The sequence below is a fragment of the Phyllostomus discolor genome, chromosome 8, assembly GCF_004126475.2.
Source record: "Phyllostomus discolor isolate MPI-MPIP mPhyDis1 chromosome 8, mPhyDis1.pri.v3, whole genome shotgun sequence".
Lineage (NCBI taxonomy): Eukaryota > Metazoa > Chordata > Mammalia > Chiroptera > Phyllostomidae > Phyllostomus > Phyllostomus discolor.
The window spans coordinates 80,157,935-80,176,783 of record NC_040910.2 but is presented as its reverse complement, the minus strand read 5'-3'; the positions used below and the strand labels follow the sequence as shown (position 1 = coordinate 80,176,783).

General features: G+C 48.7%; 2 pseudogenes; both read left to right on the top strand.

Annotated features, from left to right (window-relative positions):
- Positions 1 to 15,381: 15,381 nt before the first annotated feature.
- On the top strand, positions 15,382 to 15,536 carry LOC114502280 (annotated as a pseudogene).
- A 3,150-nt stretch (positions 15,537 to 18,686) lies between these two features.
- On the top strand, positions 18,687 to 18,841 carry LOC114503798 (annotated as a pseudogene).
- The last annotated feature ends 8 nt before the right edge of the window (positions 18,842 to 18,849 follow it).

The following is an 18,849-nucleotide window of genomic DNA, read 5'->3' as shown; positions in this document are numbered from 1 at the left end:
ATCAATAGCAATTGATCATATAAGCTTTCTTAAATCTGCCTCACTGGAATGTTATAAGGACATTTCAGATTGAATTTTAATTTGTCCCTCAGGGAAAGCAGCCAAGCCACACAGTTGCCTTCCTGCTTTGCCTGCCATACCTACAGTTTTGGGGATTTTCCTCAGGTTCTTGAGGTCTCCTAAATGTGTTGAGGTTCTTTCCTTGACATCTTTCAGGAAAGCAACCTTTGTTCCTTACCCAGAAAAACTGCCATGAACCTTCTGAATATGCAAGGTACCAGTCCATTTCTCCAAAGGGCTTTTACTGGCTTCAAACATCAATCTTAATTCCTTCAGGTGCTCTGGTGACATCCAGAGTCCAGGCATGTCTGATTTGATCATGACATTTCAGACAAATACTTGGTTAATAAAACCATAATTGGAACTGTATGTGTCCTGTTATAGAGAAATTAGATTTTTATTGGATTTATACAAATAAACATATTGCCATGGAAATAATGCTACTCCCTCATTAAGAATATCCAAATTCCAGAAGGATCAGGTAGGGAGAAAAATATAAATGCCTCAATATTTCTTTCTTTTTTCTTTTTTTTTTTAAAGATTTTATTTATTTTTAGAGAGGGAAGGGAGAGAGAGAGAGAGAGAGAGAAACATCAATGTGCGGTTGCTGGGGGTTATGGCCTGCAACCCAGGCATGTACCCTGGCTGGGAATCGAACCTGGGACACTTTGGCTCCCAGCCCGCGCTCCATCCACTGAGCTAACGCCAGCCAGGGTTCAATATTTCTTATGAAAGAGTAATTTACCAGATTGCTTTAAAAAAGAAATTAGTTTTCTTATATGTCTGAAAAACAAAGGATTACAAATTAGCAATATATTTTTTAAAAGATTTTATTTATTTATTTTTAGAGAGGGAAGGGAGGGAGATAGAGAGAGAGAGAGAAACATCAATGTGCGGTTGCTGGGGGCCATGGCCTGCAACCCAGGCATATACCCTGACTGGGTACCGAACCTGAGACACTTTGGTTCGCAGCCCGCACCCAGTCCACTGAGTTATGCCAGCCAGGGCTACAAGTTAGCAATATTTTTCAATAACAAATTATAAAAGCCACAGTTATCTTGAGTTTATAATGTCCAATAATTAATTCGTTTATCCTAATTATTTGCCAGTATGACCATAAATCCAATTATTCAGTAGGATTCTGCACATCTTCATTTACTTCAAAGAGATAACCTACTCTGAAAGCTGTAATTTAGAGTATGTCAGAGTCATTTTCATATACTTTTTCAAAGATGTAGTTTATTTTTCCAAATGCATTAGAGTAAAACAATGGCTATCTCCAAATTACGAAAAAAAAAATCATCATAATACACCCTTAAAATGACACAGTTACAGATTTGATTATAATGCAATTGATACAGGACTTTGCTTTCCTGCAACATCATAAGGTAATAACTAAAATGACAAATGAAAGTATATCAGAACTTTGTGGAATCTTGGAGATTTTTATATAATCTCTAACAGGGGTGTCCAACCTTTTGGCACCTCTGCACCACACTGGAAGAAGAGTTGTCTTGGGTCACACATTAAATGCTTGCAACACATAATCACAAAAAAACTCATAATGTTTTAAGTAAATTTATGGTTTTGTGTCGGGCAACATTCACAGCCATCCTGGGCTGCATGCAGTTTGCAGGCCACAGGTTGGACACCCCTGCAAGAACATCTATTTTAATCATAAACATGTGTGTATACAAATAGAACATATTATTTCTTTATTTGACAGAGCTTCCCATGTACTTTAAGCATATCAAATAGGCTTAATGAGTTCAAAATTTTTTCTGAGCCTCTGCTCAGAAAACCGAGCTGATTACACTGACGGGGGCACTGGGAGTATGTGTGAAAGGAGAGTGAACGGGTGTATGGACTCAACATAAGCTTTCCTGATGTTGCAATCACATGGTTCCCTCTGGAAGGAACAAGAACTGTTAACTTCCAATAAAAGCGGGGGAAAGGCACTCACTCAGCAGAAATTTTAAAATTATTAGAGGTTGTTCAGGTGCCTTTGGAGGTGGCAGTGACGCTCCACCTGGGGCATCAGGAAGAGGACGCTGAAGTGCCTGGAGGAGGCAACCTGGGGGCACAGCAGAGAAAGAGGCTGCTAAAGGGACCTTGACAGTGGCTTTGGTAGCTGTTCTGGACCTGTCACAACTTGACCCTGAATATTCACCTGCAGACCTAGAGAGAGCTGAGAGGTGGGGGTTGGATGGAGAAAGAGCTGACAGTGGTTGGAGAAAGAATGAGAAAGGGGTTATACCACCTCCTGAACATTTAGTAGAGCCAGTCATGAAGTTGCCTGGAGCCACTCACAGTGGAAGGGACTCATCAACTGTGTATATTAAGCAGTGGCTCCCAGGTCCTGGAATTCTCAAGCCATACAAACAGTAATCGCTAAATGTGTTGTGTGGCAAAAGAAAACCCCCAAGACACATCCCCATCCGAAGAAACCAGGGAAACTGCACCCAGGACAGTGCCCACTGGAGGACTGACAGATACACTTGACTCACATGCCAAGGGTCCAAGGGGGGATTTATTTGCTAGTGTTTGTTGCCACCTGTTCAGGGTGGGTAGAAGCCTATCCTACTAGAATGGGGAAATCCTCAAGCTAGTGAAAGGCTTAATGCTGGAAATAATTCCACACTTTGGCCTACCCAACAGCATCCGGAGCAATAAGGAAACTCTTTTCATTTCAGAAGCTACACAGAAGATTAGTAAATTTCTAGGAATCTACTGGTGGCTCTAGACAGATGGAGACCTCGGGCTTCTGAAAGGTGCAGGAGAGGAAACACCCCTGAAGACAAACACAGCTGAGCTGAGCCAGGAATCTCATGTCCACCGGGATGAAGCCTTGCCTATTGCCCTGCTCAGGATAACCGTGGTTCCCTGAGGTGGGATTCAATTGAGTCCTTAGGAAATTGTGTACAGGTGCCATTTCAGGTGATGATTGGAGTGGACAGATGCAGAAAAATGTTCATAGTAGCACCCCCCATGGCCCACCTTGCTGATGGGCTAAAGGCCCTTGAGAGCTGTCCCGGGAGAAGCTTTCTAGGCTGTCTTTGTGCTCCACCACAGCAAGGCTGGAGGGCACCCACTGCTCCTGCCACCAGCCAACTGCTGGGCTCTGCTGCCCCAGGGCTCTTTGCCCAGCACCCTGGGGAGTCAGGTCAGGCTCTCGGCCCCTCCCTTATAACAGGCCCTATCAGCGCTCCTCCCAGAGCCAGTGCTCCATGCTCAGGGCTGGGGTCACTGGCACGCCCAGTGGACTCCTGGACATCCATGTCACTGGGGTGTCCAGGGCTCTGTGCCCTACTCTGCATTACAGTGAAGGTCCCATAGACCAGCCACACTGAGAGAATCCCTTTTCTGGGGCGTAGGCAGGTGGGCCTCTGGGCCTTGAGCCAAGCAAGTGGCTTCATGGATGCCTGTTTGAAGCATGTGAATCCAGAATACCTCAAGGAGCACCACTGGACCGTCAGCTCCTCGAGGGCAGAGCAGTGACTGGCATTCCTCTCTGAAGCCTAGGCCTGGGCTGGTCAGGTGCCAGGACAGGTCCTCATGCTCAGCCTGGTCCTTGTACAGAGTTCTAGTGGGGAGAGTGCTCACTCTGCAGCCCATGGCACCCCCTGACCACCTCCCCGAGTCCAGCAGGCCTCACTACAAACTTTGTCAGCAATCCCTGTCTCCTCCTGTCACAGCAGCAGGAATCAAGACATCCTTTAGCAGCAGCTAACCAATGAGGTACATGGCCACCTCTGTGTCCTGGGGACATGCACAGGGGCCCTGATGTGTGAGACACTGAAACCCCTGGTGGGTGCTGAGTGAGCCTGAGTGAGGAGCACATGGAGGATCATTTCTTCCAGCTTGAGGTATGGCAACTGGTGTGTGGGCTAGGGATGCAGGTCCAGGGCATGGGAAAGCCACTTCCCCCACCACACCCTAACCCCTAACACAGGACGACACACAGTGGATCCACACCAACAAGGAGCATCTTGTGGGATGAGTGCTAAGCAGGTTATTCTGTGCATCCTAAAGCCTGGAGAGATATTTAGGTGGTTCATGGCAGAGCACAAGGCGGTGGGGCTTATAGAGTCTCAGTCAGAGTCAAGTGCAGTCTAAGGATGGCCGTTGGGAAGGCCGATGGCTCCACAGTGTAGTTGTGGTGGGGATGCTGGGAGAATGCAGGGCGCTGGTTCCAGCCTGGACCCAATGAGTGAGAGGTGGCTGCACCAGCAGAGCTGACACCTGCTTTCTGTTTTGCCCTGAAGACCCAGAAGCGCTATCATGAAGTTATCTTTGGGGCTGTATTTCCCTCCAAGGTGAAAGAGGAGGGGGCAGTGGGAAGCCCAGCCATCTGAGAGCCCCAACAGCCTGCAGGACTTAAAGCTGCTGCCACCAAATTTCATGATGGCCCCAATTCTCCATTCTGTGAGGCCACAGGGAGATGGTGGGAAATTATATCCCCAGCCTCACATCCTATATCTCCACCTCCCTCCTCCTTTGCTTGACTTATTACCAAGTAGCAGCCTGGACTGAATGCAACCGCTTGTCTCCTTGGAGCCCACCCTTCCCCAGATAGTGGAATACTGGGGCGTCCTTGGTGTGTGGATTTTAAACCTGCAATGCCTGGCCTGGCCAGTGGGTGAGAAGGATGCCTTTTTTCCCTGATTGCACTACTGTGAACGACCACCAGGAGGCGCGATAGCCCCACTCTGTGTGTAGCCCTGCCCTTTTCCAGGTCCAGGTTGCTTAAGCTTTCGTTTTTAAAAACAAAACAAAAACGTCTAGTCAGCCCCTGAGGGCCATTTAAGCCCTCCCTGTAAGACTCCTTCATGGATATATTTGTATAAAATGCATTTTCTTTTCACCATGTTGTGTGTGCGCATGTGTGTATCACAAGGAAACAGCCCTGAGTTATGTAGAGCTGGGCACTGGTGTTGGCCCAGCTTGGCTCTGTGGCTTCTTTAAATGCGTGTGAGGGCTGCACACGGGGTGCATGTCTGGAAACCCGAGATGGGCGAGGGAGCACCGGCCTCAGCCCAGCCTCACATAGGAGGCACCTCCCCCGGGGGGTGCGGCAGGGGGACGATGCTGCACAGGATGCCAGCTCTTTAGCAGAGACACTGACACCGGCCTTCGGACAACACCGCTGCATTTTGCTCCAGGGCGGCTGCTTCATGAGACTTTGGCCAATATGATTGGGCCCCTGATGACAAAGCAGGTGAGGTCGGGCTAAGGTCAAGGCCTTGGCAGTGCGTGAAGGACACACGTCCTCCATGGGGAAGGCTTCTCAAGTACTGAGCCAAGTGTTCTTGTCCCAGTGGGACCGAGGAAGGCACTCAGCCAGGGGTGAGTGAGGGTCCGTTGACGTCTGGCTCCCGGCTGGTGTTTGGCCAGTGTTTCCTCGTCTTCCTGGCCCCCCACTCAGATGGGGTGGTGAGGGAAGAGGGGACAGACCAAACTGCAGTGTCTTGGTGGTGCTCGGCACAATGGTGGCCAAGGACATGGTCACTTAGCCTAGTGCTTCTCCCAGCCTAACCTGCGTGCTAACCACCTGGGATGTCTCTCCAATGCAGACTGATTCAGGTGTGTGGTGGGACCTGAGATTCCTCATTTTAAACCAACTCCCAGGGGCGGTAGGTCCTCCTGGGTTTGGGACTATTCTTTGAGCCTCCACCTGGTTCCTGAGGGCCTGGGTTCTTGATGGAGTAGCAGGATGGGTTGGCATCATGTGGACAAGACCTGGGTCCCCCTGCACTGGCCCATGGGCTGGCAGACCCTATGTGGCAGGAAAAGAAAACTCCAAAAGTTTCTTATGCTCTGTAACTGTAACACTTGCAAAATTTCACACAGGACTATAGAAGCTGACAAGTCGTAACCAAAGCAACGGCCAGTTACTCAAGGTTGTACACAGACTCCCATGATAAGCTCCTGTGCTCTGTAGCTTCTGCAAATTCCTCCTGCATTTTCTCTTTGTCTCCCATATAAGGTAGCTGGACCTAACTTCCGTATTCAGCTTCTGTAACCTTGCTTTGCCACGTAGGTAGGAAGCCCAGGACTATTTAAACCCTGGGAGAGTGAGGATCGGTGCTCAGAGGATTTGGATGTTAACCACCCACTCTGGGCCCCCGGGTAATAAAGTTTGTGCTTGGTTATCTCCCCGAGTGTGGGTGGATTTTCCACAACATTTTGGTGCATTGGCCGGGAAATCCCTCACGCGAGCAGGTTTTTTGCCTCCGGTGCAGGCGACCAGGGGAGTCGGCAGGGGAGCCCTGCCGCAAGGGAGGAGCACTTGCCCTGGTGATTCCAGGTTTCCCGGGGCAGAGACTCCCGTGCCGCGTCCCTGACCCCTCTAACACCCGGGCAGAGGGGAGAGACGAACCACGAACTGTCGGAGGTGCCAATCAGGTATCGAAGTGCCCTAGGGTCCTGACCCGAGAGTCTGAGAGGAACTGATCACTCCTCGACCAGAAAATTCAGGGGTCTGGGCTTAGACCCAGACCATCAGGCTCCTTCTTGGGGGAGGGACAGCTAACTTCTGTGTGGCTGTCTGTGCTGCTGTCTGTGTGAATGTGTTTGTGACTCCACAAGCCAGCCAGCTTACAGAGTCTGATTGGGCCCTCACCTGCGGTTCCTGGGTCAGTCGTATGGCATAACGGTTGTCAACCCGGATTCTACACGGGCAACCTTTAGCTAAGACCACCTAAGATCCTCGAGAGAGGTCAGGCCAGGTGGGCGTGTGAAAGATCCCCTTTTTCCTTTGTTTGTCTGCGTCAGTCGGGAGAATTCATCATGGGTTGGGGGGGGGTGTTTCTGCCACAGTACTATATTGCATGTATGTGGGTGCGCCGCCATTTTGGGTAAAATGGAGGACAAGCCACGTGAGTGCCCCCCCCCCCCCAGGGTGGAGGTGCATGGTTGTCGTCATCTTGGATAATGGGTCACGTGAGAGCCCCTCCATCTTGGAACTGGGCAAGGTGCCAGGCTAAGGGCTCTCTCCAGACTGCATCAGTCTGGTTCTCTGTGTAACTGGTTCTGATAAGAATGGCTCTGAAGGACATGTACTGAAGTTTAAGGAAAACATCTGGCCTGTAAGGTGTTTGCAGGGTCTGAGCTTCAGAAAACTGAAGCCTGCAGTGCCAGGGACTTTCGGCTGTCCTTCCCAGAGTGAGAAAGGAACCAGGATTAAAAGAATAATGGTTAAATCTGAATGAGTAAAATTATGTATAAAGAATGTAAAGTTTTAAACCTGGAGTAAAGGAAACCTCAACTATTTATTTTCTGGTTTTGTGGGAAAAGAGCAGTGTTGTTTCTGATCAAAAACCCTCTGTACTTAAACTCTGTTTAAGGTTGCCTGTAACCGGTTGGAGAGGTTGTCTTTGCCACTTGGGACCCAGGAAGGGTCATTTGGGGCTGATGAGTGCTTCAGTCAAAGGCAAAGCAGCATGTCTCTGCCAAAAGACCGGGCCTGGAGGAGCATGTCTCTGTGCGAGAGAATGCCCCTACCTGTGTACTGTTCTGGAAACTCTGTGTTTTGGGTTTTGCTCTGCATCTGCTCTAAAAAGGAAGTGAAGGATTCCAGGGAAGGTTAAAACTTCACACTCTGTAGAAAAGTAAATTATATATATATATATATATATATATATATATATATATATATATATGAAAAAGGTCTGTGGGAAACTGTAAAGATAAATGGAAAAGTAAGAGTTTTGGAATTATGTGATGTTAGTTAATAATAAAAGGTATAAGGCATGGAAATATACTCTTAATGGATATCAGAAAATATATGAAAAATAAAAGGGTTGTAAATGTTAGCTAAGTCTGTAGCATTAAAGGTTTTAAGAAGCCCGGTAAATATCAGAAAGGAAAAGATTTTCCTTCAGGATTTGTATTTTTCTCCCTACCTGATCCCTCCAGAATTTGGAATTCTGAAGGAGTAAGTGAAAACATAAGGTTTCTTTGCATAAGACCAATAAGACCAGTCGTGAATAGCGGTTTTGTTAACTAAGGCTTTGACTGGAACATCACGTCTGATGGAGGCATGTATGGGTTCTGATCATCACCAGAAAGCCCTGAGGAACTAGGATTGACTTGTGAAGCTAGCGTAAGCCCACGAGAAAAGCCTGGTACTTTGGTTGGTTGTGCAGTTCTTGGCAGTCTTTCCAGGGAAGGAACGAAGGTTGCTTTCATGAAAGATGGCCAAAAAGGAACCTGTAAGCACAATGAAAAACTCAAGGATCTGAGTGAAACAACTGGTACAGGCGAAGCCAGATGGTGGATGTATGGCTCTGCTTCTGTGCCCTGAGGGGGCGGACTGAGAAGTCAACCTAAAGGTTCCCTGTGTGAGTTCCAGCAAAGCAAAATCAGGAATCATAAGTAATTCAGGCTGCTCTTGGTGTGTTTATGCAAACGAACAGTCAAAGTAAAAAACAGAACTCAAAGCAGTCCCTTTAATAACAGTGAGGGTGATCTTAAGGAGAAAAATTATGGTTCAAGGAAAATCACTGTGCTCAGTATTAAACATCAGAATAATGCAGCTAACTGTCTTAAAAGTTTGTTTTCATTTGAAGGATAAAACTGGTTTTGTAATATCATCAAAATGTACAACTTACAGGTATGAAGGACCTGTCAAATTGCCATTGCTGAATGTCATTGCAAGAAAAAAACTTGCAACTGAATGCCTTCCCAAAAGACAGTCTCATAGGCACGGAGACTGGTTTGGGGACTATTGTGTAAATTAACCTGTGTGTTCTTCTGTTTTCAAGGACGTATGCCTATGACTTCATTGCCTGAGTGATCGGTTGCAATATAGGCCTCACTTAAGGAGCCCATTTTCATCATCGCCCCCTGGAGCTCAATAGTTTGGCTAAACTAAGTGGTTGGGTTAGTAAGCAGTTTGGGCGATCTGTGGGCTTCACTTTAAAACTGATTTTCCCTTTTCTGTCTTAGTGGCTTGAACAGGAAAGGTTTAGATATCTGAAAAGAGGGAAATCATAATATATTCCCTTCAGCCTGAGTAAAGTATAATGGACCACAAAAGCTTTGGATAGGTGTAGCATGCCTTGTACACCTTCCTCCAGATAAGCCATACCTAAGCCCCTGCCTTTGTCATTTAATGGTTATGATTTAATTGTGCCTTCCAACTCTTTCCAAATCTGTGACCTCCAGAATATAACCAGGATGCCAATGGTCCAGTAATGCCAGCCTTTGGACACCGAGCCTGCAACTTCTTGGTAATAACCAACTGCCCAGGATTCTGTAAGGTCCTTCCCCTTACAGGAAGGACTCCCTCCGTGCTGCACCCACTTTCAGGGCACCCCAGACCCACGAGTAGGTAAAACAATGTCCATTTCTAGCCGGAAGCAGTTACAAGAAGATGAGACCTTTGTCTATTGTCCTTTAAAAGAATTTAAAGTGGGTATATATCTAAAATGAAAAATTGTTACAAGTTGCAGCCAAGGGGGGGGGGCCCAAATGGGCATTTGGGATGGAGTCCAGAATTCAAGGTGTCCAGGAAATTTTGGGATGTCTTCCCCCCTTCCCCCCAGGTATAAGTTGGAGGAGGGACACACAGAGCAAAATATGCGGGACTGTTTTGTACAGCACCAGTTTTGCAGTTGACCCATGGCATGGTCATTTAACATGCCTATAGCCTTCAGCTGGTCACTTGGATATGCTAAACGGCTGTGGCCATGCTCTGGGCCAGGGAGATAAAGAAAGACTCCCCTGCCCAGGATGTGACAAGGAGGCAGGTCCCCCGAGTGGGAGCTTGGAGAAAAATTGGCTCCATAACATGGGGCCACACCTGCCCAGACCCATGATAGCAGCCAGACAGGAGCGGGTACCGGCCTGTCCAGGATCTGTGGGCTGTCTACAAAGCAGCCGACAGCCGCCACCCAGTGGTCCTGAACCCCTACACCCTCCCGAGCCAGCTTCCCCCAACAGCAACATGGTTTACCTGCCTTAATCTGAAGGATGCCTTCTCCTGCACTCCTGTGGCACCTTCCAGCCAACCCATTTTCCACACACAGCGGCCAAGACTCAGTTAACCTGAACTAGACTGCCCCAGGGGTTTAAGAACTCCCCAGCCCTGTTTGGGAAGCCCTAGCAGGAGATCCCTCGCTAAGGGGGGATGGACCCAACGATTCTGCAGTACATGGACAACCTCCTCCTGGCGGCCCATCCCTAGAACGGTGCCAGGAGGGAACGCACACGCTGCTGAAGTGCCCCCCTACGGCCGTCTGCGCAGTCCTCTGTCATGGCCCTTCACGGTGCTCTATCGGGTTCGCCTGCCCCAGTAGCCTGCAAGCTTCCTTGGGGCTCGGGCAATGTCGCCAGGTGCAGAGCTCAGCAACCAGGCTTGCTGGAAGTACTCACGGTGTGATCGGGGTGAGGGCAGAAAATGGCAGAGTTGCCAACGCCCTCCAGAACCTTGTCTGATTTCTGAGGAGAATGCTCGTTCTCCTGAGGGAAAGCCAGCCTGCACCCTGTGGCTGTGGAACTCGGCCCTACTACCAGGCTTTGAAGGGTCCGGACATTAAGAAAAAGCCTTCCAAAATATTAAGAGGTGCCTCAGTAATGTTCTTGCCCTTGGACTGTCAAAGCCGGGGCAGCCTTTTAATCTGTACACCCACAAGAGAGACAAGGTAGCCCTTGAGTCCTGACCCAGCCTGTCAGACCATGGCAACACCCGGTGGCTCACCTGTCTAAGCAGTTGGACCATGACTGTCTTAGAGTAACTAAAGAGGTCCATGCCAGCTGGCCAGACCTTCAAGACCAGCCCCTGGCCCAACCTGATGTTGATGTCACCCACTACATGGATGGAAGCAGCTATATGGTTAAGGGCAGGAAAGTCGCCGAGTGTGCAGACCAGAAAACTAGACTGCCCTGGACAAACTTACTGCTGCAGGAGTCACCCCTTGGATCTACTACAGCCGGGCCAAGACAGCAGCAGATCCCAAAAACCCGGGGACTAGGCCTGTGCCAAAACCCATACTAAGACAGTGGAGGATGCCAACCAGTAAAAAAAAAAAGAGAGAGAGAGACGCCAAGGAATAGACTGTTGTTCCGCAGGGTACCTGACTTTAATTGGCACCTTCGCAGGAGCATTGACAATTGGACTAGTGACTGTGGCCCCTGAGGAATGGAATCCCTGCAAAGCGGGTCACCCTAGAAATAGTTTGTCTCTGTTTGATCTCTGTATTTGTATTTATTGTATGCTTTGCTTAACAAATGCGGCCCCTGTCTCAGCCCCAGCCTGCAAATGTAATACCCCCAGGCACAGGATTATGCTCAGCGGTAAAGTGGTCTCTTACTATCTCCCAGGGTCAGCTTTCAGCTCATCCACTGACATGCCATTGGGTTGCATTCAGTCACAGCAACCCCTCTGCACTTGGAGAGGGAAAGTATACTGGACTGAAGTAACATCCAGGACCATGAAGTACCAGACCCGAAGGTGTCAGGCATATAGGACCCTGCATCTTCCGGATCTTAGTTCAACACCTAGGGCTACAGTGACTCATAAAGCAGCCGCCCCAGTGCTAGCCCACCAGTGGTACCAACACCAGTATCAGCAGTTGTAACCCTCCCAAAGACCTCAGCCTTATAGCCAAGTATTAGTGATGCTAAAAGGAATAAAACACCTTATAGCATCAAAGGGGGGAATGTGGCAGGAAAAGAAAACTCAAAAAGTTTCTTATGCTCTGTAACTGTAACACTTGCAAAATTTCACACAGGACTGTAGAAGCTGACAAGTCATAACCAAAGCAACGGCCAGTTACTCAAGGTTGTACACAGACTCCCATGATAAGCTCCTGTGCTCTGTAGCTTCTGCAAATTCCTCCTGCATTTTCTCTTTGTCTCCCATATAAGGTAGCTGGACCAAACATCCACATTCAGCTTCTGTAACCTTGCTTTGCCGCGTAGGTAAGAAGCCCAGGACTATTTAAACCCTGGGAGAGTGAGGATCGGTGCTCAGAGGATTTGGATGTTAACCACCCCCTCTGGGCCCCCGGGTAATAAAGTTTGTGCTTGGTTATCTCCCCGAGTGTGGGTGGATTTTCCACAACACCTACACACTGAGCCACTTTCCCCAGGACCGCCTCCCCCCTAACACTGGAGGACCCACAGTGGAACCACCAACAAGCTCTCCTCTGGGTCAGCTCCTCCTCACCCCACCTTCCACCTCCTCCCACTGATGACCTGCCCTGCCCTCTGGATTCCTGTCGCTGACCTAGGCCCTCTCAGGCTCCGGCCCAGCCGTTGGCCCATCTCAGAAGCACAGGGCTGCTTCCTGGCTGCAACTCTGTTACCAAGCTTCCTGTCAGATGTTTCTTCCAAAGAGCCTGAGTCTGGCTGCTTTCTCCCATACCCTTGTGGGGTTTGTGGGGACCCACTGAGAACAGAAATGGTGCCCCATCCAAGTGTGCCTGGGCTCCCTCCTTGGCCAGGACCTCCCCAATTCCAGAAACCCAAGTGTCTCCAAAGAACATTTAAATAACCACAATCATCCTGTACATGTGGGCCCCCAGGGATATTTCTTTCTCACTTTATTTGAATCATGGAATAGTGAGGCTTCCAGCTGATGAAGGTCTTGTCTGTTGGTGGAGACCAGCAGCTGTCAATCGGGCTCACTTTCTCAGACAGAGGCAAGGGTTGGTGATGGTACAAGGAAAGGGTAAAGGTTGGAGAAAGAGGAACCTGAGGAGCCCACCTCCCTTGTGAGTGACCAGCTGGTGGCTTGAGCCTGAGGAGGACTTGAATGGACGCTGGGAAATGGGATCCAAGGTAGATAAGGGGTAGGCTGGGAGCTTGGGAAGGCCCAACACCCTCCCTTTGTGCCCAGGGGACAGAACCTGATGCCCATAGCCTGACAGGACACCCCAGATCATGGGGCAAAGTTCCTTGGGACAGCAGAGTCCTCCAGTGGGCTCTCGGCGAGAGCAGCAGGTACCCTCCAGTCTTGCTGCGGTGGAGCACAAAGCCGGCCTGGACAGCTTCTCCCGGGACAGTTCTCAAGGGCCTTAGCCCTTCAGCAAGGTGGGCCATGGGGGGTGCTACTATGAACAGTTTTCTGTATCTGTCCACTCCAATCATCACCTGAACTGGTTACTTGTACACAATTTCCTAAGGACTCAACTGAATCCCACTTCAGGGAACCTGAAGTTTAGCTAGAAGCTTGTACATGGCTGACAACATGGTATTTGAGATGCATATGTTTGAAATGGGTGCCTTAATGTCAGGCACCTGCATTACAATAAAAAAAGCTAGCACTGGCACCTACACTACATATTTCTTTTTTATTTGTGTCTGTGGGCGTGTGTGTGTTACCTGTGACATCAGAGCTGCAGAGGAACCAGGAGAAGACAGCGAGCTAATAGGAAAGCAGGGGCTCATTAAAAGTGGGGCCTTGGGAGCGAGAGGGGGAAGCAGTTGGGCTGGGGCCTGTTCCCAGCACAGACCAGTTCCCACCAGGGGGTGCTGTGCAGGGTTTTTGGAGGAAAAATACTGCGCACTGTGGGGAAGTATCTTGAAAACTGGTGACTTTGGACTGCTCTGCTTTTGTCTCATTGGGTGTTTCTGTCCGCGGCTCTCCAGCCCCTGGGACTCGTTCCTGTGGCTTTCCAGCTCTACTTCCTGGAACTGCCCTGTCCCTGACCGATTACTTGGGTGCTGTCCCACCCTGGTCTGTTTGTTCCGATGTCCTGTCTTGCTGGCTGGGATGCCCTGTGCAAGGTGAGACCAGACTGTCATTACCAAGAAATGTTTCATCCTGCTAGCAGTGGCCTTCTGTCAATTGCACAAAATCGTGCTTGTTTGTTTCTTTGTTTTTGCCATTTAAACATCGTCACACAATCCTATTCTGAAAGGCATGTTAATTAGAAGGAAAGCAAAAAAAAATTGATGATCTTATTTACCAGATTTGTCATTTTAAGGGGAAGAACAGGGTGGACAAGGAAGGGGTTTCTTACATGCTTTTTCATGAGGGTCACATTTTCTCCTTAAAAGGGAGGGACTGCGAAACACAAGTGAAATAACTCTAACAGAAACATTCATGAAATGGAACTAGACAGAACTGCCAACAACATGCAGTGTCTCAGTTAGGCTGAGAATGCCCCGCCCTGCAGATCTGGGACGGGGAGGCCCTGAGGCTCTCCTTGTCAGTTGGACTCCCTGTGAGTCACGTCCGAAGCAGCTGTGATGCCTCGTGCTTGTCTACTAGAATTCAGGCTGTCCCTGTTCTCTCAGGGACACCCGGGGCCCCGGGAGTTTTAATTTTGTCCGCAGTACTTTGTTGAGATAGTGTTTACACAGATAAAATGCCCAGATCCTAGTGTGCTGGATGAGGAGAGACAGCTGTGGGACCAGCATCCAGGTCAAGTTCCAGAGCACTTCCAGGGCCCAGAAGATGTCTTCGTGCCCTCCCAGGGTCTTTGTTCCACTCTGAGGTCCTCTGACGTTTCCTGTGTCCCAGTTACTTTTTATTGCTGGGGTCACTGCATCGTGTGACACCAAAATGTGTTCCTTCCTCCTCCATTCATGCGCATTTGTGTTCCTTCCACTTTGGGGTCATGGGGGGTAACACTGCTGTGGACGTGAGTGTATATTCTCACCCCTCCGGAGTTGTTTTCCAAAGTTGTATTGTTTCACAGTGTGACCTGCACGGAATGAGAATTCCACGTGTTCCATATCCCGCTAAACAATGGCATTGTCCCCAGAGTCCCTGGTGCTGCAGAGGATTGTGAAGAATTTGTCTTCCTTTCCCTCCTTTCTGCTTCAGCAGTGCTGTCTGTCACTCAAGTCAGTTAAATTCTAGTTGATCCAGGAATATAACAGGGGTGGAGGCTCAGCCGAGGGGACACCAGAGCCTCTCCAAGAAGCCAGTCTTTGCAAACTCTGGTGCATCCAGACAAGGTTCAGAAAGAAGAGAGGTGCAGACATATGCATGACCCTGGGGCACCTTCTACCCACTTGGCGCCTAGGAGACCCTTATCTGCTCATTCAGGCTTGACTGATAGCACACTGGTTTCCTGTCTAGCACATTTCAGGGACCTGCTGGACTTCAGGTAAGTTTTAAGTCTCGGCTCATCGCCCCTCCTCCCCAATGCTGCTAGTCCCTGTTTAACCATTTTCTTTCCCTCGGTGCTGAAGCCATTCAAGGCAGTTAATTTAATATGCCACCCTGACCTCCATGTCACTTGGAATGTTCCACTGTGTCCAAGATTTCTCATCTCTATATTATTCTAAATCCCAGAAAGAGACGGGACACAACAGTATCTCTTTCTCCACCATCATGGTCCATGCCGTTGGCTCTTCTTTGCCATGTCTTCTTATGAGACTTTCAGGATCAAGAGGTTCCTGCTCAAGAAACAAAAGCTGAATTGGCCATTTCCCAATAGATTCAGATAAGAACTGGTAATAAAACCAGGTACAACTCCAAAAGGTGACATTGGAAAAGAACCCTACTGGGTTTATGAGGCATGGCACATAAGACATGGCTTCATATTTGTGTCCCATCCAGGTTGTCTGACACTTCAAAACGCTAAAAAAATGCACTACTGTCTGGATGGTTGGACATTTTAATTGGGAAATTATTGAAAAAATTATTTTCTCTGTTGATTTTTTCTGCAGTAGTAGGTTAGTTCATTTATAAATATGAAATCATGTAGATCAAAACAATAGAAAAGGAGAGAGGAGAAGGAGGAGAGAAGAAAGAGAAAAATCCATAGACAAGGGACTTTTCATTTCTTCCCTGGGATCCTGTGGTTTATGCCCAGGGAGGTTATGTATTGTCTGATGAGGCCTTGTGCTTAACTGTTTGGCTTTATTTAATTCTCTCATCTCAGTTTCCCCATTCCACTTGCCCAGGAATTTCCTAGCTTCTATTATCCTGTCTCATTCCCCATCTCAGAGACTTCCATTTCTAAAATCCTTCAGGGGTGATGAAAGAGTTGATTCTCTTATCAATAACTGCTTCCTGCTGATAAGGGCTGCAGTACCTGCCCAGGTAGGGTATGGAAGTCTGTCCCTCCATGATAGAAGGGAGACAAGGAAATGTGGTTTGAGACTGGAACAGACAGTCTGTTAGATTTTTCCAAAGTGGGGATAGGCTTGAATCCACAAAGCATCATCATCTGGATATGGAATTGTATTCAATTCATTCATCTAGTTCTGACAACAAGTTCATTCGGCCAAATCATTGAGTCTCACTTCAGGAGGTGGCAATGCCAATGGGCATCTAAAATGAGGCTTATACTGTCTAAACAAGTAACCAGGTAAACAAGGTCATAGTATATACTCTGCAAAGACAGAAGGAACACAAAGATTAATGAGCACAGTAAACCATAAACCAGGTTCTGAGTCTGTTAGAGTGTCAGATGAGAAGACTTCCAAATGTAAGACTTTTGCTGAAATGAAAGTAAGCAGTGACAATCTCATAGGTCCTCTTTATCTGTGGTTTAAATGTCTGGTGATATCATCAGATGCTCAGGTAAATTATGTATGGTTCACACTGCATCACTAGTTCCTGCTCGGTCAGGCCCAGTTCTCCTTTTCCTCCCTGACAGCACCCAGGACCCTGCAAGCACCAAAGACCCAGCTGCTGGCTGAAGTGAAGACACTCGTTCCATTTCAAGACCTGAGCCTAAGAGATGGTCATCAGTGGTCAGGCTGGGTCCCCACCAAAGGGACAGACAGACGGGGAGAAACAGTGGGCCCACGGGAGGAGAGGGGGAAAGGGAATACAACAGACAGAGGTGGGCATGCAGGGGACCTGTGCAGGGCAGGCTGGAGAAGGTGGGGCTGCTTGAGGGGACCTGGGTCAGAGGGGCTCTTAGGACCAGGGGAAGAGTCTGTGGCACAATGGAGACAGGAAGGAGCCCATCCCCTTCCCCTTCCCTCCTCACTGGAGGCCCTCAGGACCCCTTCCCAAGGGCTGGATGCAAATCTCAACACTACAACAGCTTCTTGAGGACTGAGCTCTCCCAAACCAAAGCAGGAAGTCTGATCCCAGCCCAGGGCTCCATGACACTACATTTTTCATAGCAGCCCCCACATTAGCCTCCCCCGCCTCATTCAAATGCCCACTAACACTGCAAAGCGCTTTTCCTCCTCAACACTTGTCACTTTCTGGTTTTTGGGTAGTGGCCATTCTCAACGGTGAAGAGTGGCAGACGTTTTGAACAGCTCTTTTGATCTACACTGCAGATAAGTGAGAGCCTTGGGTCAGGGTCTGGAATTTTGAATAACAGAGCGTGAGAAGGAACTTTGCCTTGGGCTGCCCTTTTCCTCCTTAAGATTGGAACTGCATGCTAGTATTGTAATAAGTCACCAGGGCTGCACGGTAATGAAGTCACTGTGCTGAGGTGGACCATGCTCTGGCACTGCACCTGGAGGATGGTACCCAGTGTCTCAGTTAGGCTGAGAACACCCCGCCCTGCAGATCTGGGGCAGGGGTTCCTGGGGCTCTCCTTGTCAGTTGGACTCCCTGTGAGTCACCTCCAAAGCAGCTGTGATGCCTCGTGCTTGTCTGCTAGAACTCCAGCTGTCCCTGTTCTCCCCGGGACACTAGGGCCGAGGGAGTTTTGGGTCTTTGTACAGTACTTTGTTGAGGTAGAGTTCACACATATAAAATGCCCAGATCCTAGAGTGCTGGATGAGGTGAACAGCTGTGGGACCAGCATCCAGGTCAAGTTCAAGAGCACTTCCAGGGCCCAGAAGATGTGTTTGTGTCTTCTGAGGGTCTTGTTCCACTCTGAGGTCCTCATACATTTCCTGTGAACCAGCTCCTTTCTATTGCTGGGGCCACTGCATCGTGTGACACCAAAATGTGTTCCTTCCTCCTCCTTTTATGCACATTTGTGTTCTTTCCACTTTGGGGTCATGGTGAGAAATGCTGTCATGGACATGGGGTATGTCCTCACCCCTCCTGAGTTGTTTTCCAAAGTTGTATTGTTTCACAGTCCAACCTGCACAGAATGAGAATTCCATGTGTTCCATATCCCGCTAAACAATGATGGTGTCCCCAGAGTCCCTGGTGCTGCAGAGGATTGGGAAGAATTTGTCTTCCTTTTCTCTTTTCTGCCCCAGCGATGCTGTCTACTCCTCAAGTCAGTTAAATTCTAGTTGATCCAGGAATATATATTGGGGGTGGAGACTGGGCTGAGGGGACACCAGAGCCTCTCCAAGAAGCCAGTCTTTGCAACTCTGGTGCATCCAGACAAGGTTCAGAAAGAAGAGAGGTGCAGACATATGCATGATCCTGGGGCACCTTCTACCCACTTGGCGCCTAGGTGACCCTTATCTGCTCCTTCAGGCTTGACTGGTAGCACATTGGTTTCCTGTCTAGCACATTGCAGGAACCTGCTGGACTTCAGGTAAGTTTATTGTCAGTGCTCCTCGCCCCTCCTCCCCAATGCTGCTAGTTTCTGTCCAACTGTTTTCTTACCTTGATGCTGAAGCCATTTCAGGTGGTTTATTTAATGTGTCACCCTGACCTCCATGTCTCTTGGAATGTTCTGCTATGTCCGTGACTTCCAGTCTCTCTATTCTAAAGCCCAGAAAGAGAAGGGACACAAGAGTCTCTCTCTCTCCACCATCATGGTCCATGCTGTTGGTTCTTCTTTGCCATGTCTGCTCATGAGACTTTCAGGATCAAGAAGTTCCCGGTGAAGAAACAACAGCTGAATTGGCCCATTCCGCAGTGGGCTCGGATGAAAACTCGTATAAAACCAGGTGCAGGTCCCAGAGGAGACACTGGGGAAGAACCAAACTGGGTGCATGAGGACTGGC